The sequence below is a fragment of the Camelus bactrianus genome, chromosome 4, assembly GCF_048773025.1.
Source record: "Camelus bactrianus isolate YW-2024 breed Bactrian camel chromosome 4, ASM4877302v1, whole genome shotgun sequence".
Taxonomy (NCBI): Eukaryota; Metazoa; Chordata; class Mammalia; order Artiodactyla; family Camelidae; genus Camelus; species Camelus bactrianus.
In genome coordinates, this window is record NC_133542.1 from 90,115,084 (window position 1) to 90,142,941 (window position 27,858).

Genomic DNA, 27,858 nt, shown 5'->3' on the forward strand with positions numbered 1-27,858 from the left:
CCTTAAACTAAAAATAACATCTTTTCTTTCCAGATCTAGATGTTAAGATATGTTTTCATGGCTGAAAATGGAAAATAGGCACAAATGCTTCTACTTGAAATTACAGGGTAAGATAAATCTTCAAGTGCAATGTTCTAGGAATAATTAACCAGTTTAAAATTTTTCTTTCTGCATCTGTGTATCGGGCTTATTTGTGAATTTGTATTTCTTAAATTTCCATAGAGTGGGAATTTAGCTGTAAGGCCTTTTTAACTTGTGACCTCTTGGGCTGGCGGTGCACAAACCACGTTTCAGGGCATTTGACATACATTTTTGTAGAGTCTCATGCTGTCCTTAGGACTCTGGCTTTCTGAAAATTTTTCACCCCTAGTTTTCCAGTACATCTTCCCATTGCTGTGCAGCCGGGAAGAACTCAAGAGCTGGATAAAGAGCTCTTCAGGGGGAGTCTTATGAGTAGTTCCAGTGTGGTTTTAGAAGTAAAATTAATGTTCTTTAATTTGCCACAAATATTGTCTCTTCTTGCTCAGTCATTCCAGAAACAGATATTTTACCTCTTAGATAAAACCAAAAAACTTCTTACCATGGTCTCTCAGGCCCTCTGTGATCTGCCTCCTAACTGTTCCCTCACTCATTCATTTGGGTTTATTGAGCCCGACCGTGTCCTAGGTATGATCCTAGACCACTGAGGGTGCAGAGTGGGTAAGACCGACTCTCAAGCAGATTTCGTTCTGGTGGGGGTTGACAACAAACTTGTAAACAGATAAAGAAGGTCCACATTCTGCCTCCTCCCCACCTTTCTCTACCCCAAAGTCCCCAGTCAGGCACAGGAAACCCTGTTCCTCCGACATGCCTGGCTCCCTCCCCTCCAGCCCTTACTCGGCTCTGCATTCTGCCTGGAACACCACTCTGTCTGCTTGTGGCATCTGCCTGCCCAGCTCCTGTCCAACCTGCATGTCCCAGTTCAGAGACTGTTTCCTCCCGGCAGCTATGCCCAAACCCAGAGTCTGAGCTAAAGATTTCAACCCCCAGTGCCCATCTTCGTCAGACTGCATGTATGATCAGCTCACCTGTGTGCCTGGCACGCCAGGGCGTTTCTGTCTCCTGCCACCCTTCACACCTCACTGAGGAGGGGTAAACTTTCCCCACTCCCAGTGCACACTTCAGCAGCCTCATGATTTCTGATCCCTCTAGATCAGGGTCTCAAATTTTTTATGCCACAGACTCCTCTGAAGCCCAGAAACCCCTTGGAATAATGTTTTTAAATGAATAAAATAAAATACATAGGGTTATAAAGGAAACCAATGATATTGAAAGACTATTCCCAAAATGATATTCGACAGTATTGGTGCTATTTCATTAGCACATTAAACAACAAAATCTGATGGTAGGCCTGTTAGCCACCATAATTTTGACATCATGATAAGGCAAATGGTATTTTGAGACATCTGCAAAGAATCTAATGCAAATTATAAATATCTGATTTCTACTGGTGACACAGTCACAGATACCAATAATCCTACCAGGGTTTGTTGTCAGCATTTTATAGTAAATGAAATACTAAATTTTAATTAAAGTTTAGTGAAAATAAACATTAATTTTTTCCCCATCCAAGGTAGAAATACAGATTTTTTTTACCCATAGACCCAGTGGGTCCATGCCCCAAGTAAGAACCCCAACCCTGGGTTAGAAGCTCCAAACATAGGATATTCAGAAGAGAATTCCCATATAGTAATCAAAACTCCAAGCTTGATTTAGCAGTATTAGTCCTCTCCCTGCTCCAGCTCAGGCCTGCTTCAGCCTGGAGGCTCACTGTGGGAAGAGGGGCTTGGTCCTGCACCCCTGACTACCCCTTACTGCTGACACTCTCCCCACCAGGCTCCAAGCAAGGAGAACATGGTGCTAACATCATAGATGCTGTTTTATTTGTTAGCAAGCTAAATCTCACAGAAAAAGAATGCAGGTGGCCAGTGGTTCTTGACCATCACATGTGCTGAAGTTTAAGGATAAAATGTGGTCCTTGGAGAAATCTGTTGTAGTCCACCTCCTGCCTTGTAACTGCAGCTCTGAAACTAGCCTGATTTACTCACCCCTCTTATAGCCATGAACAGGGGCGGAGGAAGTAAGAAAAGTATAAAGGTTAAGAATCAGAAATAGTGAATGTTTTCTGGGATGAGGTGGCATATCATTTTTCTCCTCTCTAAAATCCCACTGAAACTGAGTCAAATGGATTTTTCTATAAGATACAGACCCATAAAGACAGAAGACAATGGCAATAAAATTATGAAGCTAGAAAGTAGACGGAAAACTTGGAACCGAGTTAACAACCTAAGAAAGCTGAATCCTAAACCATAGTGGGGGGAAAGCTGAAAGCAGTCTAGGTTTACATTGCAGGTTTCCCAAAAGGCTCAGGAACTGGCAGAAGCAGGTGCCGCTGGAACTGAGGGTATAAAGGAAGGTGGCGTGAAAGCAGTTTGAGAGACAGCTTTATCCCTAAGCATTGTTCTCCCATGCTATGCCACTACCAAAGTCTGGAGATGTATTTTCTGGAGTAAAACAGGGGGATGCTCGATTGGGGGCTATGCCAGGCAGAGTGGAGTGCGTTGGTACTATTCAAAAAGCAGGGGAGTTAAGTGACAGTATGTAATCTGAGTGCTCAGTGCTAAAAGCTAAAACGACCCACTCAGCTTTCAGGACATTGATGCCTTTATCTTCCAGAGACTGAAAGACTTAACTGGAGTCCACTTACCAGCTAAGAGGAAAGACCTCTTTCCAAGAAATGCACCCTGTCCCCATCACCCTACAGTGCAGTTCAAAGCTAGCAAGTCGCTTCTATCACTCAGAGCTTTCAATCAGGATTTTAGCTCCCCTGAACAATTGAAGGATCACAGGATATTTGTGGAAAGGTTCTAACAAAGAAAATGGACACCAAATAAAACAGAAAGATACCAATTTGGGGAAACAGAGCTTATGCAGAGGGGAAAAAGGCTATCGTTAATATATTTAGAGAGAGAAAGAAAACTATTGCAGCCATGAAACAAGAACAAGATGCTATCAATAAGGAATATTCATAGAGCAAAAACAAGCTCTTAGAAATAAAAAACATGACAGCAGAAGTTTAAAAAAGTAAACAATATAGAGTTTGGAAGACAAAATTGAGGAGTCTTCCAGAAGGAAAAGCACAGAGAAAGAGAAACCAGAAGAGGAAGGAAGGAAGTCCAGTATCCAAAAATAGCTGTTCCAGAAGGCAACAACAAGAAAGCAGGATGACAATCAAATGTCAAAAGCAACTGATAGAATCTCCCCTCTCCACTCCCTGTTGGTTATAGGTTAGAGCTTTCTGAAGAACTCACCTGGGAAGCTGCTGTAGCTCTCTTGCCTGTACCCTCCATTGCCTGTTAGCTGCACTGAATGAATGACACCTGGAGTGAAAATCACCATAAGACAAGGAGAGGGGCTGGCCCTTCACCCCAAGGGTAGGCAGGGAGAGAAGCAGGGAGGGAGATCATGTAGATGGGGGTCTGAGTACCTGGGGCAGAAGCTGACATGTTCCTGTCTGGGGCATGTAAGGGAGAAAAGCCAGTTTGCTTTGCACTCAAAGGAACTTAGAGCCAGGAAGCCAACCCAAGGTCCATGTACTTTTGGAGGAAGGAGGTAAGTAGATCTCAAACTGCTTGCCCATAGTGTGATAAAGAGCAGCGGGTTTAACATGGAAGCTTCTAAGAAAGAACCACAAAGACAAGGAGTTTTGGAAACATGTCTGAGCTGGTCGAGTTACTGGCAGCAGCCTGTACTCAGCCCTACTTCTGTGTCTCATTTCTACACAACCCACACCTGGGATCCATCTCCACTTTCCTCCTTTCCACCAGCCTTGCCTCCCTGAATATTCATGTATATTTTAATATATATTTTATACATGGATATTTATATATATTTCATGTACATTATATGGTGCTAAATTCAGTCAGCTGTATCCCCTCCCAGGATTTGCCTGGTGCCTGTCCTTTCCCCAACCAAAGAAGGCATCATACAAGCTGGCCAGCCCAGCCCTTGGTTCCTGTCATCCTTCCCCATTTCTCCAGTATGTCCCACTGCATTTCAGAAAGCACCAGAACCACTCGCTTTGACTGTCAAAGAAAACTTTAAGGCTTTTGGAAAGTGTCCTGTCCCATTAACCGGACACAGAAAGTGGCAGGAATCTAGAATTTAATGACACGAGTCTTTAACAATCAGATAAAACGCTCAGAACTGAAGAGGGGCAGTGGCCCCTTTACCTCTCTCTGAAGATGTCCAATAACTGGCTATTTCAGAGCAATATCTGCTTATCATTAATGTAACTATGTGAAATTCTCTGGACCCTTTGGAATGAAATGGAGAAACCAAAGAGAGGGCTGAGAAGCAAGCTGAGACCTGTAAGCAGCTGCAAAGAAATGTAAGCCCCTCCAGGTTACCTATTGTTTACACACTCCCTCACACAGAGTAAATGAAGTTCCACCTACAGACTGTTGTAGGAAGCCTCCAGAATGACTTGCCATCCTGAGACATTCCTAGAACTCTTTCTGGCTTCCTCTTCAGTCAGCCTGCATCCTACGCCCACACCCAGCACCACCACCATATGGGTGATCTACCACCAGCAGCCCTGGCTGCAGAATGGATCTCTTAACAGTGACCATCATGCTCAGATTCCCTTGACCTCCGGAGGAGACATAAGCGGACCCTGTCCTACCTTCTCCTGTTAACTGAGTTGGAGCAGGAACTGGTCTCCCTGGAAGGAAGACTGGAATCCCAGACCCTTAAGGAAGCCATGCAGGACAGCGTATCAAGGCTGTGCCTGTTCCACCCAGCATAAGGTTAAGTCTGAGTAAAAGATTTGGGTCAGTCTTTTCCCTTCGGAATGAAACTTCTGGCTGAAGTGGCCAGAGAATGATTTCAGAGAAAGACGATAAACGTAAACAAAGGGCAGCGAAACAACAACACAAGGAAAACATTACAAAATCCTCGAGCATGTGTTTTTACAATTTTCAGGCCAAATGTGTGACCCTTGGAGAGGATACACATTTTAAGGTCAAAGTTACAAGGATGGAATGTGGAAAAAAAATCATCAGAGTTAGAAGCCAAACTCCGACAGCTGACAAGTTATTTAACATTTCTGAGCCCTAGTTTCTTCATCTGAGAAAGGGGTTTAACTGCGCATCCATACCCAAAATCTCATTTACTGTTAATGTGCTGCTGATTCCCAAAGCCACATCTCTGCCCAGCCTTTCCTCTGAGCTCCAACTGTATAGCCAATAGCCGTTGTCCAAAGATAATGCAAATTAATTCCAATTTTCCAGACACTTTCCACCCCACCAAACTGTTCTCTAATGTCAGGGAATGGATGTCACTACACATCTACTTTTTTTGCCCAGGCCATACATCAAGTCAGTCACTGGGTTCTAATTTTGACATCAAGTTGCCCCTTTTCCTCTAGTTTTACTGCCTCTGCTTATAGCTCAACTTCGCATCCTTTCTTTCCTGAATAATTACAATAGTGTCTCATATCCCCAGGGCTTAGAATAGTGGCTGCTGCATAACAATACCTTAACAGTACTTGAATCCAAAGTCTGGACGAGGGGCAGATGAATCATTACATCAGTGTGATGGCTGTGATGAGTGCTGTTGTATGGGCCTTCCACGGGAGGAAGTACTCAGCTGATGAGGAGGACTTCAGGTGCACACAAAGGGGTCACAATAAAAATGACCTTGAGAGGCATCTTGCATTCAACAATTAAAACATTTGAGTACTTCCTGTGTGCCAGGAATCATGCCAGACGTAACAGTCACCATGACACAGGCCTTGCCTCCGTGGAGATCGTTATGGGGTAGACAGCCTCCCATGCACAAACTGCCTAATCAAAATACACACTTGGATGTCCAATTTTAATTCAGAAGTGAACTCCTGATTCCCTGTCCCAGCACCGCCACCCAATCACACATGCCAAACCTGCTCCAATCGCAGTATTGCTCCATCCTGCTCCATCGGTTAATGGCACCTTTCCCTTGCCAGTTGTTCAGGCCAAAAATATTATTGTCATCCTTGATTTTTGTTTCTAACAGTCGGCTTCCAATCCATCCATAAATCCTGTTGTCCCTACCTTCAAAATGAATCCAGAACATGACCCCCTCTCACTTCCTCTGCTACTGTGATTATTCCAACAGTTTCATAACTAGTCACTCTGCTTCTTCCTGAGACCATACAGTCTGTTCTCAGCACAGAAGCTTTATAGTGCCCCGGGAAGGTACGGGCTATAGATAAGAGATAGATAGATAGATAGATAGATAGATAGATAGATAGATAGATAGATAGATAGATGGATGTATATGAAACCATGAGACCAGATAAGGTCACCAAAGGCATGAGTATAAGAGAAGGAGAGATCTAAAGACCAGGCTCTGGGACATTTTAATGTTAAGAAATTGGAGAGGGAAAGAGGAAGCAGTAAGCAGAGGAGACAGAGAATTAGTAGCCAGGAAGGAAGGAGGAAGTCCAGAAGAGTGTGGCACGCTGGCAGCTAAGAAGGGAAAATATTGCAAGGAGAAAGTGATCAACTCCATGAAAACTTGTGAACTGGCCAAGATGAGGACGCAGAGTTGACCACCGGATTTAGCAACACAGAGCTCACTCAAGGCCTTAAGAACAGACTCACGTGTGATGGAGCTGTTGGCATGATGGAGTGGATTTAAGAGAGAAAGGAGAGCAATTGGTGACAGCAAGTGTAATCAATTCCTTCAAGGAGGTTTGTTCCACAGAGGTGCAGAAAACAGAAATGCAGCTTTAAGAGGAAGTGGGACCCAGAGATGGTTTTTTTCAAAGGTGAGGGACATAACATGTTGGATATTGACATAAATGATGCAGCTGCAGAGGGATAAACTGATCATGCTGGAGAGCAAGGGAAGAACTGGAGCCAAGTGGTGGTGTAGAGGTGAGAGGATGGGAGCGAATGTCCAAGTTCATGGGATGGCCTTGGGAAAAGCACAGAAACTTTGCTGGTAGCTAGTGGAGAAAAGGAAGCATCAATGTGGTAAGACTTTCTATATTAAGAAAAGAAAGGTTGCTGTCACACGTAAGACAGTGTGGGCAACAGGGAAAGTGAGGAGCTGGGAAGGGACCATGGCTGCGGATGGAGGGAGGGGTATGAAGAACTAAAGCTGAAATCTGGACATGGAGATGGATTCTGGAGGTTTCCATGGAAAATTACTATTACAGCCTGAGCAGAGGGTGTCCAAGGTGGTTGAGTTGCTGAGTATGTGTCTGAAGAACCTCCTGGAAGACAGGAGCAGCAGGAAAGACTGCAAAGAGATTCTAGATGCATGCAGCCTCGGGCATGAGGCTAGAGACCCAGAAACAGTACAACTGTGGCCAGTGTCCAGCCAGGGACCAGGGAGTTTGGGGAGTGGGAGGAGAGAACTGGGAAGCAGAAAGACAGAGGCCACCCTGAGCGGATGGGAGGGACCTCTCTTTTGGACACCTCATTTCTCATAAGGTGGCACTTCTGCACTCCCACCTTCTGACCTACCACAGAGGAGCCAAAAGCTGGAGGAAGGGCAGGAAGCACTGCAGCTTCCTCACGCTGTGGTATCGGGGCCATGGGATGCTCCCGCCTCACTGATTGCTAAGCAAGTCCAGGATGGCTCAACGTACCATCAGTGCAGGAGGTGGGGGCACGACTCTCTTCCTCTGACAGGACCCAGCACTTAGCACAATGTGTCCACTGCTAGCAGGATGCAGAAGCCAAGATGGGAAGAAGCAGGAATGTGTCCCTCCACTGAATGGTGATTCTCTGCCTGCCAGATGGGAGTCCAGCCCCTGTTGAGTCCCCCAGGGCGAGGAGGCACAAGGCCCAGGCCTGCTGAGCCACACTCTGCAGTGTTTTCCTAAAGCATCCCCAAAGATCATAGGAGGTCTTGTGACAGCCACATCCTCCCTGCCTGGTGGCAGGTGGGCAGAGAGCCACAGAGCAAGGAGATGAGAGGGAGGCCCGGAATGAAGGGAATTGACTCAGAGGGGTCACAGCAGCGTCAGGTGGGAAGCCGAGGTTAATGTGCACACATCCTGGCTTAGGGACAGTGGGCCCTTCCTGTGGTCCCCCATAGGCTACCTGCCCCAGAACAGCATGAATTCATAGTGCTGACCAAGGTTTGCAACAAAGGGCTGGGGGCAGAGAAATGAGCTGGAACCAGGACCTTAAGGGTTCTCATTTCTCAGCAAAGCCAAGAGCTGATGCTGCAGGACGTTGCAGAGGGATGAAGCCTTGCTCATCCCATTCTGTGACCCTAGCACAAGCCCCACCTTCCAGCTCCCCCAGGCTCAAGAGTAAAATCAGAATGAAAACTCTCAAGTATTTACTACCCCAGGATTGGTGGGAGATGCCAGGAATATACCATGCTTGCTTGGGAACTCGGGCGTTCGCCTCTGCCCTCTGAGATACCATATTGTCACAGCAAATGGCTCTGACCTTCTGGAGCCCTTCTCTTGGTCCCTGCAGAGAGCATTTCACAATTCTAGAGAGAGAATTCCAGGCAGCTGATACCTGCAACGGGGCAGAACGGCTTCTCCACACAATCACTTCTCCTGTGAAACACTAAGTCCTAGCGAACAGAGACTCTGGCTGCTGCATTTTTGGACCTTCTCACTGCAGCCCCCGCAGGGAGGGCAGCAAACCCGGGATATGCACAGGAATAAACCCCGCGGAGACGCTGCTCCCTGCTCTGTGCGAGGTGGGGCTGAGCCTCTGCTCTTCACTGCTGCTCCACCTGGGCTCAGGGGCCCATGGCACAGGCCTGGGCTGTCACAGAATGAAGGTCCTGTGTCCTCAGCAGGGAGAGGAAAGAAGGAAGCACAGCCCTGAGTGTGGGCGGGGATGTGACGAATGAGCACAATGCAGGCATGTAAGGTGCTGGGGACGCAGAGGACCAGATCCCTAACCGGTCTGGCTGGGCTTGTAGAGGACTGTCCATTCCCATCTGCACAGGCAGTGAGGCCGGGACCCTGAATACTTGATCTGCATGAGAGTATGGGAAGGGAAAAGGGGGCCTGAGAAGGGGCCAGAAGGAGATCTCTGTTTCCAGAAGGAGGGGTGCGTGCTGCCAACAACCCCTCTTCTCCCAAGCCCTGTCCCCCTCCTCCACCATAACTTCTCTGGGTCCACAGCCAGGCAAAGAGCATATTGGGGGCTTTCCAGAGTGTAGCATTTCCAAGGTCAAGCCTGATACGGAGGCCTCAGGGGCGAGGCCTCAGGGGCAAGGCCCAGGGCAGGCAGCTGGACACATGGGAATCCAGACAGCGGGAAGGGCAAGGAAGCCATCTCTTGTGGTAAACAGTGCTGGCAGCTGGGGTGCATCAGGGGAGAGGGGCAGGGTAAAGTGAGAGGCCAGAGTAGAGCCTCACACACAGTCAAAGACACATGGATACACACACCCAGCCACACAGACACAGAAACAGGAGCACATAAATCCAGTGATGCCACTCAGAAACTAACTCAGAGTACCCAGAGACCTGTTCCAGAAACACACCTACACAGACCCATGAATACCCTGACTCGAGCAGACCCCAGCACCCCACACACGCAGACACAAAGACAGGCTGCACACATGCAAACAGACGCGGCTGCAGACCCACAAACACAAATGCGTTCCAAATCCACCCTTCAAAGCCTTTCTCTCCATAAATCCTCCTAGGCCTGCTTATCCACCTCTAAACTCTGCTTTGTAATTTCAGTCCCACATGCATACCCCTGGTCTCAACTTGGCTGTGTGCTTTGTCAAGGTCAGCAAGTGAGTCCCCTGCCCTCTTCAGCAGCCCCATCCTTCACCTACACACCCATCCCCATTCCCAGGAGTGTCCCCAGTTTACTGCAGGGTCCTAGCCCTCAGTCTCTCCAATGCAGCAAAAACAGAATCTAAAGGAAGAGCAAACCAGACAGACACACTGTGTCAAGGTAATACCAAAAAATTCTTTACATGACCTTATGCTTACCACTGTCTACCTCTAATCCGTAACCACTCCGTCAGTGCTATTCCAAGCGTAGTCCTAGCTCTAACCCTGACCCTAGGTAGCCATCGAGTCATGTCTGCAGCTACGCTGGGCACACAGATACCACACACTTAGGAAGGTAATGAATGGGTCATTTGCAGTCCAGAAACCCAGCAGCTCCCTCAGTAACAGCTGCCCATACATCGGGGCAGCTTGTACCTGCCGGGCTCAGCGCTCAGCTGGGAACCCAGGAGCACCGGTGCACCCAGACCCCCTGACCCTTGTTAAGCACACAAGCCCACAGGGGCCCAGTGCGCCCCAAGCCCTGTTCCGGGACTAGCCCAGCCGCGGAGCTGAAGTTCCCGCCATACCCCTCCCCACCTCCTGCCTGCCAAGCTGGGAGCATCTGTTGCCCTGGAACCCCCACCAGGCGGGAACAAATGGGCCTGGGGCCTGGAGCTGAAGGGAATGTGGCCACTTCCCAATGCGGGGATTCCCAGACTCACAACACCCACACCTAGACCCTCCACCGCAGAGCCTGGCCCAGGTGCCTGTCCTAAAGAGCTAGTGGGCCTGCCAACACGGGGTGAGTATGGTGCATTAGCGCACCTCTCCCCTGCCCCAGGGTCTCCATCTGGTGATGGATGTGTTCACTCTGGACTCATCAGCAGAGGTAGAGCTGAAGTTAGCCCTGGGCACCTCCCTCCCCCCAGCCTTGGTACCAGGACCCCCAGTGCAGCCTGCTCTGTACCTCGGCCACCCCAGAGGCTGTCAAACACTGCCGAGGCGCTCTCGAGAGCTCGCCAAGCCAAAACCTTCACCGAGAAACACTTAGAGGGATACTCACATCTCCAATGTGTAGCCATCCTAGTCTCTGTGACCCCTTCCTTAAAGTCCACATCCAGGCTGGCCTGAGGATCAAGAGAAGTCTTGGTTCAGGGCTGCAGGCTCCAAGATATGCACATGAGGTGCTTGAGAAATTAACAAAATCAGCTTCAAGTTCTGGAAAAACAAATGGTAAGGACTGTCAAGAACTGTGCAGAGTTTACTCTATTTGTAAGTTAACTACTTACTCTGTTACTGTTCTATAAATGCTGGAAGAAGACACAAGACTCCTGAGTCAGACAGATATAAAGGATTTTATTACTCATAGCACAGACCTAGCAAGAGCTTTAGCATGTTTGTTTGTTTGTTTGTTTGTTTTTTGGCATCAGAGCCCCATGTTTACCACGTGCCATGGGAATGGCATGGGATGCCTGCACATACAGTGCACTGTGTGACAAGAGAGCAACACTGAGGTTCGGTGATTCACTGCTTTTATAGTAAGAAGAAGCACACCTGATCCTTGTACAAGAGGGGGTATTGATGTATTTGTCAAGGTTACTTGTTGCAGACACAACCCTGAGAAACAGCCTGGAAAACAGCTGAGGATTTGTATTCTTGGCATACCCAGTAAGAAGAACCTTGAGGAATACTAAAGGCCCATGGTGGTCTGCCTCTCTCAACAATGACTGGCAATGGATAAAAACAAGTGGCTGATGAAAAAAAACTCAAAAAACTGGCTTTCCCTGTGCTGGAAGAGGTCCCAGGAGAGACACTGTGGTTAGAAAGGAAATCAACTAACAAAGACCCCATAAATTATGTTTACTGATTACTTCTTTGGCTGATAGGGGAAACTAGGGTTCTTTCATCTTTATCAAGGAGGAAAGAGAGACAGAAGATATCGTCATAGGGACAATATGAATGTTAAAGAATTTATGGTAACTTGAGAAAAGTTTGGAAAAAAACTTCAAGGGGCAGGGCAGGGGCAGGTGGTGGTAAATAACAGTGGAACAAGAAAGTAGAATCAGCCCATTTGGCTGAATGAAATGGAAGAAATGAGAGCAGATGGTAACTTAAACCTTTCCTTGGTGCTGTTTGTGGAGATAGTCTCTAAGGTCTTCCCTTCATGATTCCCACCTCCTGGTGTTCATGCTTTGTGTAATCCCATCCTCCTGAATGTGGATGGACATGTGGTCTGATTCTAATCAACAGAACACAGCAAAGGTGATGGGATGTCACTCGCATAATTATATTACATTATGTAAGATTGTCTTCTAGTATACCCACTCTAGAGCCTACTTTTTGGCTTGATGAAATGGCCATGTTGGGAAAGCCCAAGTGACAAAGAACTGTGGGGGGGGGGGCCTCAAGGAACTGTGGGTGGCCTTTAGATGTTGAGGGTGGCCTCCACCTGACAGCCAGGAAGAAGCAAGGGCTCTCAGTCCTACAACTGCAAAGAAATGAATTCTGCCAACAACCTGAGCGAGCTTGGAAGATTCTTCCCAACTCAAACCTCCAGATGAGACTAGCCAACCCCTTGATTGCAGCCTTGTAAGACCATAAGCAGAGGACCAAGCTGGACTCCTGACCCACAGAGACTGTGAGATAATAAACTCATAATCACATTTGTGGTAATTTGTTACATGAGTGTAAGAAACATCTGTAAGGCAGAAAGGCATATGTGTGCAGCATGGAATTTGTGTGTGTGCAAGGCACACCCTAATTCCACAGCATGAGTTAAGGAAGAAATAGGGAAGGAGAATGCATCTAGAGAACTCCTCTCCCTCAGCTCATCCTATAAAGACATGTAGCTATGGAGAGCCTGCAGCCCTCCTAATAGACTGGAACCATTTCATCCTGCATATTAGATGCAAATTACCCTGTGGTCTTCATTTCACTCTTGATATGGCAGTAGCAGATATTTGTAAAAGGCTCAAAAATGTAACTAGCAGAGATCTAGAACATGGGGAGGGGTGTTCCCATGGCATTAGTAAAAGCAAAAGAAACCTTTGAAAAGGCAAGCAGGGAAGCAACCCAAATCAGTGGGTTTCACGGGTATAAAAAGGAGCTCCAGATTTTCTTTGAGTTCAGGAAGGAGGAACAATCGAGATAGTTCCCACAGCTCTACACAGAGTAAGTGTTCAAAAATTTTTTCTTGAAAAAATGCTGAAAAGACGACTGGGGAAAGCAGAGTTTATTTGCAATCACAGCGTCAGTACCCTCTCTAGTTCAATGCAGAATAGAGGGGATTAAGAAGACCAACTCTTCACAACTCATTCCTAGAAACTGTAATCACAAACTCATTTTCTGCTTTCTCAGAAGTGGAGCCGGAATGGTGAATCCATGATAGGTACGGTGATGGTAATAGGTAATCAGTACAACAGACATGGATGATTTCTCTGATCACAGGAGAGAGCTACTGAATTTGGTGATTTAGTCAGTTTCCATTACACATCACATTTCTTTTGGATACATACCTCAGAGTAGAATTGCTGGGTCATATGGAAATTCTTTTTAATGTTTTCAGGAACCATGAAACATTTCCCACAGCAGCTGCACCATTTTACATTTCCACCAGCGATGCAGCAGGATTCCAGTTTTTCCACATCCTCACAAACATTATTCCCACCCTCGCCTTTTTTTTTTTTTGATAATAGCTTTCTGTGGGTGTGATGTAGTATCTCATTGCGGTTTTGATTTGCATTTCCCCAGTGACGAATGATGTTAAGCATCTTTTCATGTGCTGATTGTCCATTTGTGTATCTTGTTTGAAGCAATGTCTCTTCATGTCATTTTCCTATTTTTGAATTGAGTTAGGTTTTTTTGCTGTTGTTGAGTTGTAGGAGTTCTTTTTCTAATTGGCTATTAACCCCTTATCAGATATATGTTTGCAAATATTTTCTCCCATTCCATGGGTTGCCTTTTCACAATCAAATGATTGTGTCCTTTGATACACAAGTTTTAAATTTTGATGCACTCCAATTTATCCAGGTTTTCTTTTGTTGTCTGTGCTTTTGACGTCAGACTTAAGAGACCATTCCCAAATCCAAGGTCATGAAGATTTTCCCCTCTCCTTCCCTTCACAGGTTCCTTCCAGGAAGTTCTAGGCCACAAGCTCAGATGTTCTGGGCTTGCCGCCTCTGCTACGGCGCTGGCCCCACACCGTCAACGTCCGTTCCAGAGCCGGCGCGCTGGCGCGGAGCGCGGGGAGTAGGCGGCGCGGGTGGAGCAGCAGGTTGAAAAGGCAGCTGCGCGCGCACGAAGCACACCCACCCTCTCCGCCACCGCGCGGCTGTGGCCCGTGCGCAATGCGCATGCGCCTGCGCAAGATGATTTCCTCGGGCGGAGGGTGCGTGCCGTGCCTCGCCCCGCCCCGCCCCGCCTGCTCTCCTGCGCTTTGACGCGCGGTCCTCGCGCCTCAGCTGATGACTGCGCGCTGGAATGCGGCGCCGAGGGACGGTCGCAGCTCGACGCGGGCTCGACGGCCCACTCTGACGAGCTGTGGGTCCGGATGCCAGTGAGCGCCCCTCACCAGCACCGGGCTTTGCGGCGTTGGGACTGCGGCAGCCTGACCGCCCTCGGTAAGGCTTGTGTCCGCCTGGAGGAGGCGGCCCGGGAAGGGGCTCCGCGAGGGCTACTGCGGCTCCCAGTCCTGCTGAAGCGTCCTGCCGCCCGCACCTGCCCGGGGAGGTGAGAATGACTCATGCAGCGGCCTCGGCCGGGCCTTACCTCTCCTACTGAGGTCAGCTGCCTACGCAGGCCTCCCGGCCCACGGCCGTCAGGACCCCCTCGCAGAGGCCCCACGGCAGAGGGTCCAAATCAGCCTTTACAACGTGCTTGGCTGGCCCAACTCTTCTGTGCCCTGTTTTCTGAGATTATTGGTCTTCTATCCCCAGGAGCAAAGCTGTACCCTGATGTGGCCCACTTTTTGCTGCAGCAGCCTTACCCTTCAGACCATCCAGTTAGCAGTTCTGAGAGCTGTAATGTGAACTTAAACACCAAACTAGATTCTTTGAAGAAAGGGGGGGGGGGCAAAAAAAGTTAGAAGTTATGAAGCCCCCAGCAGCTCATTATGCAGCAGTAATTGAAGAAATACAAACGATATGCTGAGGCTCTTTTTACTTAAATTGGTTTTTTTAGTATTTTATTTATATTTTAGACCCCATGTTTCCAGATGAATTCAATTTTTGTATCACAAATACAGTTCACTTCATCGTGTAGGGGATACAAGGAGGAACTCATTCTGTCCTTACCATTGTGAAACTTACCAGTAGAGAATAAATACAGTACAAGGTAAGTACAGTGCTATATATTGCTATCACTTTAAGACGCAAAATGCTAGATACTAAACACTGTATATATTATGTAATTTAAACTTCAGGACATCACCATGAAGTAAGTAACATACTTTCATTGTTTACTGTATACAGATGTAGAAAGTAAGGCACAGAGAGATTAAGCAACCTGTCCAAGATCACATAGCTATTAATTAAGTGAAATTTAGGTATTCTGACTCCAGAGCCCATACTCTTAACCCTTGGTATTACTGTACTGCTTCCAGAACCACATTGAGAATATGCAGGATCCCAAGTAAATGTTTTTGCAAGGACCCTGATTATGTAAACAATCTGATTAAAAGTTGTATTATTACATTCATCACCCCACATAAGGTATGATGCTTTGTTAATGAAGATTTGGGGTAATGGGTAAAAACAAATGGTACTTACATATTTACTTACTGCCATATCAGTGTACATAAAGATTCTTGGTACTCTCTAACAGCGATATCTTTTTATATTTATTTCAGATGCATCATTCCTGGCTAATTTCACATCTCACACCTGAGAAAAAGGTAATGATAGTATTATTACTCACAGGATTATGACTCTTCAGAACCTATTTGTCTTGAAACAGTATAGACCTTCTTGCCTCTCTGTTTTCCTAATACCATTTATTTAATGCTAGTTACATCATGAATTAAGGCATCACATCATCCATCTTGTCACCTGCGAATACTGGCTTCTGAAGATTTTCATTGGTTGCTACAGTGTTTCATTAATGATGAGCACAAATGCAGGTCTTACCCAGAGTATGTAGTCAGATGTGAATGGTAATTTTGTTTTCTAGATTGTTAAATTTACCCTTTGGAATTTGATGATATAAATGTAGAACAACGTATCATCCACTATGTCTTTTCTTGAATTCTTTAGGCCATAATCACAATATTCCTAGAATAATATCTTTTAGTGTTGACTGCACCCTAGCTTGCTTACACTGCTACCAGCAGCAGAGAGAATAGGTGAGAGGCCACTGGCTGGTCAAAAGAGCAATCCCACGGCTCAGGATATCCAGCTCTCTTCTAGCATGACATAAGAACGACCAGGGAACAACCCTTCGTGATAAACAAACTAGGAGTAGGAGGGAATTTCCCCAGCCTAATAAAGTACATCTACAAAAATCCCACGACTGCATCACTTAATGGCAAAAGACTGAATACTTTCCCCATTAAGATCCAGAAAAAGAAAAGAATGTTCACTCTCACTCCTTATATTCAACATTGTATTGGAGGTTCTAACTAGATCTGTCAGGCAAGAAAAAGAAAGAAAAGGCCTCCAGTTTGGAAAGGAAGAAGTAAAAATAAATCTATTCACAGAACACATGATATTATACATAGGAAATTCTAAGGAATGCACTTAAAAACTATTAGAGCTAATAAATGAGTTCAGTGAGGTTGCAGATTACAAGCTCAATATACAAAAATCAGTTGTATGTCTATACACTTGGAATGAATAATCTGAAAATGAAATTTTTAAAACCTCCATTCTTAATACCATCAATAAGAGTAATACTTAGGAATAAATTTAACAGAAGAAGTGCAAAATGTATACTCTGAAAACTGAAAAATTATTAAAAGAAATTAAAGAATATCTAAGTAAAGATTTTTTTATGAATCATTTTGCTAACCTGAAACCAACACAGCATTGTAAATCAACTATACTTCTATTTTTTTTTATTTTAAGAAAAAAAGTTTCCTTTTAAATGTCATGTTCATGGATTGGAAGACAACACTATCAAGATGACAGTACTCCCTGGATTGATCTACAGATTCAACACAGTACCTACCAGAATCCCAGATGACTTCGTTATAAAAATTGACAAGTTGATTCTAAAATACACATGGACGGGAGTGGGTGTTGGGTAACTCAGTGGTAGAGTGCCTGCTTAGCATGCACAAGGTCCTGGGTTCAATCCCCAGTATCTCCATGAAAAACTTAGTAAATAAACCAAATTACCTCTGCCCCCCCCAAAAAAAAATAAAAATAAAAAAATAATAGAATGCACATGGAATTGCAAGGGACCTTGAATAGCCAGAATAATGCTAAAAAGAATTAAGTAGGAGGACTCACATTTCCCAATTTCAAAACTTACTACAAAGCAACAGTAATTAAGACAGTGTGTTACAGGCACAAAGAGAGACATATACATCAATGAAATAGAATTAAGAGTCTAGGAATAAACCCCCAAATCTATGCCCAACTGATTTTTGACAAGAGTACCAAGACCATTCAATGGGGAAGAATAATCTCTTCAACAAATGGCACTGGGACAACTGAGTATCTACACGCAAAAGAATGAAGTTGAACCCTTACCTTACACCGTCTACAAAAATTAACTCAGTGGAGCTGAAACTGTAAAACTCATTTATAAGAATATATAGGGGGAAATCATAATGCCATTTACTTGGCAATGATTTATTAGATATGACACTGGAGGGACAGACAATAAAAAAATAAATTGGACTTCACCAAAATTAAAAACTTGTGCATCAAAGGACACTATCAGGATTGTGAAAATGTAACATGTGAAATAGAAAAATATTTATAAACCATACATCTGATAAAAGGACTTCCATCTAGAATATATAAAGAACTCTTACAATGTAATAACAAAAAGACAAACCAAATTCTAAAATGGGCAAAGGATCTGAATAGATGTTTCTTCAAAGATACACAGATAGCCAATAAGTACATGAAAAGATGCTCAGCATCATTAGTCATCAGAGAAATGCAGATCAAAACCACAGTGAGATACCACTTCACACCCACTAGAATGGTTCAAATCAGAAAGTCAGATAACAACAGGTGTCGGCAAAGATTTTAAGATACGGGACTCTCATAACGCTACTGGTAATAATGTAGAATGTGGTACAACCACTTCAGAAAACAGTCTGGCAGTTCCTCAGATGATTAAACGTAAAGTTACCATATGACCCAGCAATTCTGCTCTTAGGTACATTTCAAGAGAAATGAAAACATGTCCACATAGAAACTTCCACACGAATATTTATAGCAGCTTTATTCCTAATAGCCAAAAGGCAGAAAGAACCCAAGTATTCATAAGCAGATGAATGGATAAGCAAAATGTGGTATATCTGTACAATGGAATATTTTTCAGTCATTAAAAAAAGAATGAAGTATTAATGAACTTTGAAAACATAATGCTAAGGGAAAGAAGCCAATCACAAAAGATTACATACCATATGATTCCATTTATATTAAAGTATAGTATAGGGAAATGTATAGAAATAGAAAGTAGATTAGTGGTTGCTTAGAGCAGTATTGGGGAGGCCATCTGGGTGATAGCTGAAAGGTAGAGGGTTTCTTTTTAAGGTGAATATGTTCTAAAACTAGTGATGGTTATCTATGAATATACCAAAAGCATTGAATTATATACTTTAAATAGGTGAATTTGATATGTATGGTATGATATGTGAATTATCTCTCAGTAAATGTTTTTTTTTTAAGTGCATGTGTTCTGGAGTGGAGAGATCTATGTTCATTTATTTATTTTTTTTAACATTTTTTATTGATTTATAATCATTTTACAGTGTTGTGTCAAATTCCAGTGTAGAGAACAATTCTTCAGGTATACATGAACATATATATATTCATTGTCACATTTTTTTTCCTCTGTGAGCTACCATAAGATCTTGTGTATATTTCCTGGTGCTTTACAGTATAATCTTGTTTATCTATTCTACAATTTTAAAATCCCGTCTATCCCTTCCCACCCTCCACCCCCTTGGTAACCACAAGTTTGTATTCTATGTCTATGAGTCTATTTCTGTTTTGTATTTATGCTTTGTTTTTTTATTTTTGTTTTTTAGATTCCACATATGAGTGATCTCATACGGTATTTTTCTTTCTCTTTCTGGCTTACTTCACTTAGAATGACATTCTCCAGGAGCATCCATGTTGCTGCAAATGGCGTTATGTTGTCGGTTTTTATGGCTGTATAGTATTCCATTGTATAAATATACCATCTCTTCTTTATCCAGTCATCCGTTGATGGACATTTAGGCTGTTTCCATGTCTTGGCTATTGTAAATAGTGCTGCTATAAACATTGGGCTGCAGGTGTCATCCTGAAGTAGGGTTCCTTCTGGATATAAGCCCAGGAGCAGGATTCCTGGGTCATATGGTAAGTCTATTCCTAGTCTTTTGAGGAATCTCCATACTGTTTTCCACAGTGGCTGCACCAAACTGCATTCCCACCAGCAGTGTAGGAGGGTTCCCGTTTCTCCACAGCCTCTCCAGCATTTGTCATTTGTGGATTTTTGAATGATGGCCATTCTTACTGGTATGAGGTGATACCTCATTGTAGTTTTGATTTGCATTTCTCTGATAATTAGTGATATTGAGCATTTTTTCATGTGCTTATTGATCATTTGTATGTCTTCTTTGGAGAATTGCTTGTTCAGGTCTTTTGCCCATCTTTGGATTGGGTTGCTTGGTTGTTTCTTATTAAGCCATATGAGCTACTTATATATTCTAGAGATCAAGCCTTTGTCAGTTTCATTTGCAAAGATTTTCTCCTATTCTGTAGGTTGTCTTTTTGTTTTACTTATGGTTTCCTTTGCTGTAGAGAAATCTATGTTCAGATCCCAAAACTGTAATTAGTAGATATTTTATCTGTCCTTGGAGGTAGTTTCTTAATATCTCTGAGTCTCAGTCTCTTCATCTGTGAAATAGGGATAAATTTAAATAATGCATATAAAGCACTTAGCATAATGCCTGGAATGAAATATATTTAATAAGTGTCAGCCATATTGCCCAAGATTACCTAGTTGTTTGGTGCTGGAATCCTAATTTCACAAACATTTCAATGTCCTTTATATAATATCCTCTTTAGCCCTATAGACCTGAGGACATAATAGGGATGGTATATGGAAAGTTTATATATTGTATATGATGATGTGTTAGCTTGGAAATGTAGACTTTCTTGGTTTGTTGTTAACTCACTGCTTTAAATCTTCTTCCATCACCTCAAACTTATTCATCATATCAATTACCTCTTCAGATAAATAAGCTGTCTTTGATTTGCAAATGACAGACACTCAATTCAAACAAGTGTGAGGGAAGAAGATACATTTATTGGTTCATATAAAAGGAAGTTGTGAAGTCCAGGGACAGAGCCGAGTTCAGGTACTCAAAAAATATAATTTCTCTCCAGTCTTGGATCTGATATTCTCTTTGTGACCCATTTCACTGACAGTCTCTCCTAACTCTTCTTCTGGACTGAACTCTCTCCTCAACTAAGCCCTGACTTTTGGGCTTCCATGTTCGTCCCTGCATTGTCCTATTTTAGCAAGAATTCTACTAAGTCATTTTAGCCAGAATCTCCCATCCTTGGTATCTAATCACCCTCAGTGATCTCCTTGATTTCCTCATCTTCCACCAACCCCCAGCTGATGTCTGATCTCCCTGGCCTGCTTTCAGCAAGAATCCTGTGAAGTTGATTTAGCCAGAATCCCCGTCTGGCCGTGATGTTTCCTCTTAGTAATTTTCCATCCACTGACCCCCTATCCTACTCCTTGGCTATAAATTCCCACTTTTCCTTGTTATATTTGGAGTTGAGCCCAATCTCTCTCCCCTACTGCAAAACCCAATTGTAGTGGTTCCCAAACCTATTTGATAGTACCCCTGAATAAAGCCTGCCTTAACATTCTGTAACAAGTATCAGGAATAACTTTTTTCTTTAATATTACTCCCACTGAGCCTGGGTTTTGCCAAGCTGGGACAGTAGAAACATGGCTACAGATAGTTCAGGATTATGTCATCCCAGTTTACCAACCCCAGGGGAAAGATAAAACATCTCTTTTCAGCATCTGTGTAAAAAAAATCTAAGAGATTTCTCACAGCAGCTGTGTAAGGATGCATTATCAGAGAAATCTTAGGGGAATTTTATCAAGAGAATGCATACTAATGCCATATATCACTGCATTGGACTATATATCGTGTTCTTCCCCAGTACTAAAATGTTTATCTTACAGTACTTAAGGGTCTACAACAGCACTAAAATATATATCTTGTTTTAGTACTTAAAAGGTCTCCTATAAGGAGCCAATCCTTACTGACTAAAGAGAGTGTAAAAGGCGCCTATTTCAACTGCAGATGGCATTCTGGCCATCTCATCATCCTAAGGCACTTTCTTTGAGGAAGGCCCTTTTAGTATTGACAGTCTGATGGGATTGGTGACCCTGCTTGATACACCCACTAGAATAATGGAACCACTCATGCTTCATGCTCCCAAACTGCTTAGTTTCAAAGGAAACAAGTCTTCGCTCCCTTTTCAACTCCTGTCTTCACATTCCATACCTCACCCCTTTGCTTTTTTCTGACCTAACTCTGACCTCTTAACTGATTCAGAATGTGCTGAGTGCAGAATGCTCGCCAGATGGTTTTTTTAAATAGACTTTATTTTTTTTAAAGCCATTTTAGGTTCACAGCAAAACTGAGTGGAAGGCACAGAGATTTCTCCTTTACCCTCTGTGCCCCCCACCACTCACCCGTCCTCCCACATTATCAGCATTCCCCACCAGAGTGGTACATTCGTTACAGTTGATGAGCCTACATTGACTCGTCATCATCCAGAGGCCATCGTTTACATAAGGATTCACTCTTGGTGTTGTACGTTCTGTGGGTTTGGGCAAATGTATAATGACGTTTATCCACCACTATAGTATCACACAGAGTGCTTTCACTGCCCTGAAAACCCTCTGTGTTCCGCCTATTGATTGCTCCCTCCTTCCTAACCCTTGACAACCACTAATCTTTTTACTGTCTCCATAGTTTTACCTTTTATGGAATGTCATAAAGTTAGAATCATGCATATGTAACCTTTTCAAATTGGCTTCTTTCACTTAGTAATATGCATTTAAGTTTCCTTCATGTCTTTTCCTTTTGGGAAGTCAGTAAGATATGACTTCCCCACTAAGAAGTTACACTTTGACTCAATACCTCTTGGTATATCTAAAAAGATTTTCTTCTGGAACATATCAAGTGTTCTAAAAGATCTGCTCTTTACTCCAGTTTTCCCTAGGGTATTTTTGGCAGAGAGTCTTTAATACACGTCCAACTGAGTTGATGCTAATATGTGTCATCACCTAGAATGTAGTTCTTGACTGGCAAGTTGAACGTACTCCAGATTCTTCAGGGGCCTCTTTTGTAGCCTGGTTTATGCTTGAAAAATAGGTAATGTTTTTAGATGGCTCACTGCTAGGCCATGGGATATGCGTGTCCCCTGAGATACAGTGAAGAAATACACTGAAAGAGTAGGACAGTTAGGTGGGAGAACAAGGGTTTGTTCATGTTGAATCAGGGACCTGTTAGAATTCTGATACCAGGAGACTGTAGACAAGCCATTTGAGAAGGAGGCTTTTTGGATGAGTTAAGGTCAAAGTGAAACAGAAAAGCTTACTCACCATCAGACAGTAAGTTTATTTTTTGAGGCAAGTTTTGAGGTTGTGTAGTGGGCAGCCAAATCAAACAGGGGGGCCATGGAGTCATCTTTCTTTCATTTAAGATACTATTACACAGTCCATTCACATTTAATGTTATTACTGATATGGTTAGATTTATGTCTGCCATTTTGAATTTGTTTTTTCTGTGTCTCAAGTCTTTTTTGTTCTTTTTCCTCTTTACTACCTTCTTTTGCATTAAGTGAATGTAGTCTAGTACCCTTTAATGATTTCTTTTGATGATCATACCAGGTAACAAATTTTTTTTATATACACTTAATTATTTCCTTAAGATAAATTCCTAGAAGTGGAATTATTGAGTCAAAAAATTGGCACATTTATAAACCTTTGATATTCATAGCCACGTTTCTCTCCTGAAGAGTTGTTGCAAGTTTACATTCCCATCAGCAAGGCCTTTATGTGTTGTTGACTGATCCTAGGTATCAGTCTCTTAGAGGGTTTAACTTAATTCATTATAACTGGCTCTTACATAAATACTGAAATTTGAGCTGAAATCTAGTAATTTAAGGCTGATTTAATGTTCAGAATTGAGGATCAGCTATGAAATTAGCTTTCTTGGTAATTAGCACCTGGTATTATTTAATGGTGATTATCCTGATGAATTTCCAGAAAAAAGTATAGCTTTTTATCTCAGATCCTACCATATCTCAGCTAATCTCAGAATGAGAATGAGGACGAGGACATATTATTGATCTATTTGACTAGAGCCTCAGCCAACCTTAACATTGGAGAGATTTAACACAAAATGCTTTCTTTAAACCAAGTCATTCTGAGTTTGAGCATAGGTTCAGGCCTAATTCCTAACACTCTTTCCTCTATAATGTACAATCAAGATCTTTCTCCTAGTTCTTTGTGATGATGGGATAGTTCTGTACCTTGATAATAGTGGTGGTTACAGAAATTTACATATGTGATAAAGTGGCTTAGAACCATGCACACACATTGTATCAGTGTCAGTTTCCTGGTTTTACTATGTTAACATAGCTATGTAAAACATAACCATTGGGAGAAATTGGGGAAGGATACATGGGACCTCTGTGCTATCTTCAGTTTCCCATGAGTCTATAATAATTTCACAGTAGAAAGTTTAAAAAAGAAATCTTCCTCTAAGCACTACCAAAGGAACATTTTAAATTTATTTTTTGCATAAATTATGCCTTCACAGTTTTACTCTCTCCCCTTTTCCACCTAGCCCATTACCATTATCCCATTTCTATTACTTCTCTTAACTTATTTTCTTCTATACACTTCTCATATATTTTTATGTAATACAAGCAAATATGGATATATATTACTTTTTCCAGGTTTCCCACAGAAAGGGTATGTGTTAGTCTGGGTCCTCTGAAAAGCTATTGCCAAGACAGAATTTAAGAGTAATTCCCAGAGTTTTAATTGTTATGTCAAAGAGAAAATGTATTTGCAATTTATAATAAATATTTCTAAAATTGTTCTCCATAGGTGTTTAGTATTTTGCAATCCCGTAGGCAAAGTAAGAGACTGAAGAGTTGGTTTCTTCTCAACTTGCCAGAAGAATGTACTGTCAGACTTTTGAATTTTGTAAATCTGGATTTTGTGATGTGATTTTAATTTGCATTTATGTTATTATGAGTAAGTTTGAGCATCTTTTCGTAGTTTTAAAAGTCATTGGTATTTCTTTTCCTATGGACTGTCTGTCCTTTGCTAATATTTCTACTGGGTTGGTAGGTACTCTTCATGTATAAAGGAGATTAGCCTTTGTAATAAGATTTGCTACTTTTTTCAGGTTGTATTGTCTTTTGGCTTTCTTTATGGTGTGTTATGCCATTCAGGAGTTATTCTATGTAGTAGAATATATTAATCCCTTATTTTATGGTTTCATAGTCTTAACTAGACTTTCCTCTCTCCAAGGTTCTAAAAGAAGAATTCCATGTACTCTTCTAGTATTTTTATGTGTGAACTTGTTATGTATGATTTTTAAAATTAAATCTTCTGTTGAGTTTATCCAAGTGTATGGTACAAAGTATGCATTCACCTATTTTTTGAGGTAGAGTTGATTTACAGTATTCTATTAGTTTTAGGTATACAACATAGTGATTCAAAATTTGTATTGATTATACTCCATTTAAAATTACTATAAAATATTGGCTACATTCCTTGTGCTGTGCAGTATATCCTTGTAGCTTATTTATTTTAAACATAGTAGCGTGTATTTCTTAATCCCCTACCCCTGCCTTGCTCCTCCCTGCTTCCCTCTCCCCACTGGTAACCACTAGTTTGTTCTCTATGTCTGTGAGACTGTTTCTGTTTTGTTACATACATTCATTTTATTTTTTAGATTCCATATATAAATGATAACATACAGTATTTGTCTTTTGCTGCCTGACTTATTTTACTAAGCGTAATATCTTCCAGGTCCATCCATGTTATTGCAAATGGCAAAATTTTGTTCTTTTTATGGCTGAGGAGTATTGCGTTATGCGTGTGTGTGTGTGTGTGTGTATGTATGTATGCTACATCTTCTTTATCCATTCATCTGTTGATGGATACTTAGGTTGCTTCCATATCTTGGCTATTGTAAATAATGCTGCTATGAACATTGGGGTGCATGTATCTTTTCAAATTAGTGTTTCGTTTTCTTCGGCTATATACCCAAAAGTGGAATTGCTGGATTATATGGTAGTTCTATTTTTAGTTTTTTGAGGAACCTCCACACTGTTTCCATAGTGGCTACACCAATTTACATTCCCACCAACAGTGTACAAGGGTTCCCTTTTCTCCACATCCTCATCAATGTTTGCTATTTGTAGACTTTTTGATGATACCCATTGCAACAAGTGTGAGGTGATATCTCATTGTTTAATTCGAATTTCTCTAATGATTAGCAATATGAGCATCTTTTCATGTGACTGTTGGCCATCTGTATGTCTTACTTGGAAAAATGTCTATTCAGGTCTTCTGCCCATCTTTGAATCAAGTTGTTTTGACATTGAGTTGTATGCACTGTATATATTTTAGATATTAACCCTTTATCAGTTATATCATTTGCAGATATTTTCTACCACTCAGTAGGTTGGCTTTTCTTTTCCGATGATTTCCTTTGTAGAATAGATGACCTTTTAAAAGTTCCTGTCACTGAATCCTCAGGACTCATTGGGTGGCTGGGTGCTGCCCTCTAGTGCCTCTGGCTACCATCTAGTGATACCTGCTACACTTCTGCATAGTATAGTGACCTGCTGTATGAGTGCTGGTGGTCTTGCTGCCTGACACGGCTGAGGCTTCCTGTTCAGCTTAGCTCTTGGGCACTAATAAAAATGCTCACATATAAAAACGTTGCTTCTGAATAGCAGCAACCGTGCCTCTCTGTCCCTAGCACCTGGGACATCTAAGATGTTCGCTAGTATTTTCTAAGAATGAGACACAGCAAAACTCTCTTGTAAGGCTTATGTGGAGGGAGAAAATCACAGCACTGGCCTGTCTGGATTTTTCTTTATGGAGCTATGATATGACCCATCGTACATGTGGATCAGTAACTGTGGGGTTCCCTGAAGAAATTCTGTTATAGCAATAATTGTGATGTGGTAGCATTATCATGGAAGCAGGGTCTGGCTCTAGCAAGTTTTCTAGAAAAGGTTGAATCTGAATCCTTTATAGTTGTGTAGCCCTCCATGGTTCACTATAAACCATGAGGCAGGAAAGGCAAATGTGGAGGTCTGTACCCACATCATTAAAAATGACAGTGTGTTCATTACGTGAATGTGCCCTTGTTTAGGAAGACACTGATCCCACTGTCCTATCCACACAAGCACCCTCCATCAGTGGTACCGAATCAATAAATAAAGCTGTACTAAAGGCCTATTCTGCAAAAAAAGGCATAAGATAGTCTTTGGCTCTAACTCCTCAGCTTGGAGATAGGAGCAAGGGCTGGGTGAGTTCCTGTAGAAGAGTTTGCAGCAGATGGTTTTAACGTCTTAGTGGGATGACAGTAACAATGGGTTATTTGGTGCATTGGTTGGAACTGGTGCCACGTTTGCTGACTTTGATGATTTTGTCTGGGGCAAGAAGTCAGGCTAGTGGGAGACTGAAAAATGTTGCAGCAACAAAAAGGTGGCAGCAGCTGCAGGAAGCAGGAGCTGATTGAGTAGGAGATAAAGTATTCTGTTCATTTTCTCTTCATCTAGTTGGTGAGGGGGAGTCCCATCCTAAGGTTCTGGGGATGGCCAAAAAATGCATGACACCTGACACGGAACCTGTGCGATTGACAGCAGTTTATTAATCACATTTATTCACAGCCCGAGGAGGAGGACACAAAACACCATGTAGTGCCATACTGGGCTGCTCTCGGGAATAAACTGAACAAACGGGCGGTAGGAGGTAGGCTTAACAGTAACAAGAAGGTGAGGTGACTCTTGGTTCCCACAGGAGGATGTGATTGGTTTGTATGAGTAATTCCACAGGCTGCTGGGAGGTAAAGCCCATTAGGTTGAGGATGGGTGAGGTGCAGCTGGTCCAGCTGACAGGGAAACTAGTGAGTAGGGGACCTTTCCCACTGGGTGAGGGGCATATCTGGCAAGAGTAGAACTCATGGTTGGGCCTTTGGGACCCTGTAAGGCTCAAAGATGTCAAGGCAGCACATGAAACTTTAGGCTTTATAATACATACAGGGCAGTAATAAAAGATTAAGCTACTTTGTAGGTTTCTTAACCTACTATTAAAAAGTTGACACAAGATGCTTTTTACTTGTATATTCACCTTATTTGATTTTTGTTAACCAATCGTTCAGTGCTTTTTGGTAGAAAAAGTCTTCTTGTTCTTGTATATGGAATTTTCAAGTTCAAGAAAATTGTTGAAGGAGCTCAAATCCATCTCATGTTCAGGTGGGACTATTCCTAAATTACCTTAAATGTAAGGATCTATTTTGGTTTTGAAAAGATAATAAGGACTTTTTAAAAAATAGCATGTAGTAATTGTTTTTTTGTCTTAAATCATTTTAAAAATATTCTTAATTAGGCCTGGGGAAAAAACCTCATGAGAATTGGATTTCTGGTAATGGCTTTATTGAGATATAATTCACATGCCATATAATTCACCCAATTAAAGAGTAAAATTCAGCAGTTTTTAGTATATTCACAGAGTTAGGCAACCATCACCACTCTCAATTTAAGAACATTTTCATCACCTCAAAAGAAACCCCGTATCATTTAATCATCACCCCTCAACCTTCCCATCCC

At 42.7% G+C, this 27,858-nt stretch overlaps 2 long non-coding RNA genes across 9 annotated transcripts in view; one reads left to right on the forward strand and one right to left on the reverse strand.

Moving 5' to 3' along the window:
- Positions 1–27,858, reverse strand: part of LOC123611975 (uncharacterized) — a 132,332-nt gene that overhangs the window by 32,498 nt on the left and 71,976 nt on the right. For 5 of the 7 annotated variants that reach the window (XR_012506775.1, XR_012506773.1, XR_012506769.1 and 2 more), the window contains 2 exons: positions 15,559–15,672; positions 10,857–11,011 (listed from right to left, as the gene is read on the reverse strand). This is a non-coding gene — a long non-coding RNA (uncharacterized LOC123611975). The remainder of the gene's footprint in view (positions 1–10,856; positions 11,012–15,558; positions 15,673–27,858) is intronic. The other 2 variants (XR_012506774.1, XR_012506770.1) reach the window with 1 other exon arrangement.
- Positions 14,122–18,640, forward strand: LOC123611974 (uncharacterized). Of its 2 annotated transcripts, XR_012506776.1 has the most exons (4): positions 14,122–14,521; positions 15,036–15,124; positions 15,639–15,683; positions 16,852–18,640. It is a non-coding gene; the product is annotated as an uncharacterized LOC123611974 (long non-coding RNA). The 2 variants fall into 2 exon arrangements; XR_006719108.2 differs by having other exon boundaries at positions 14,122–15,124.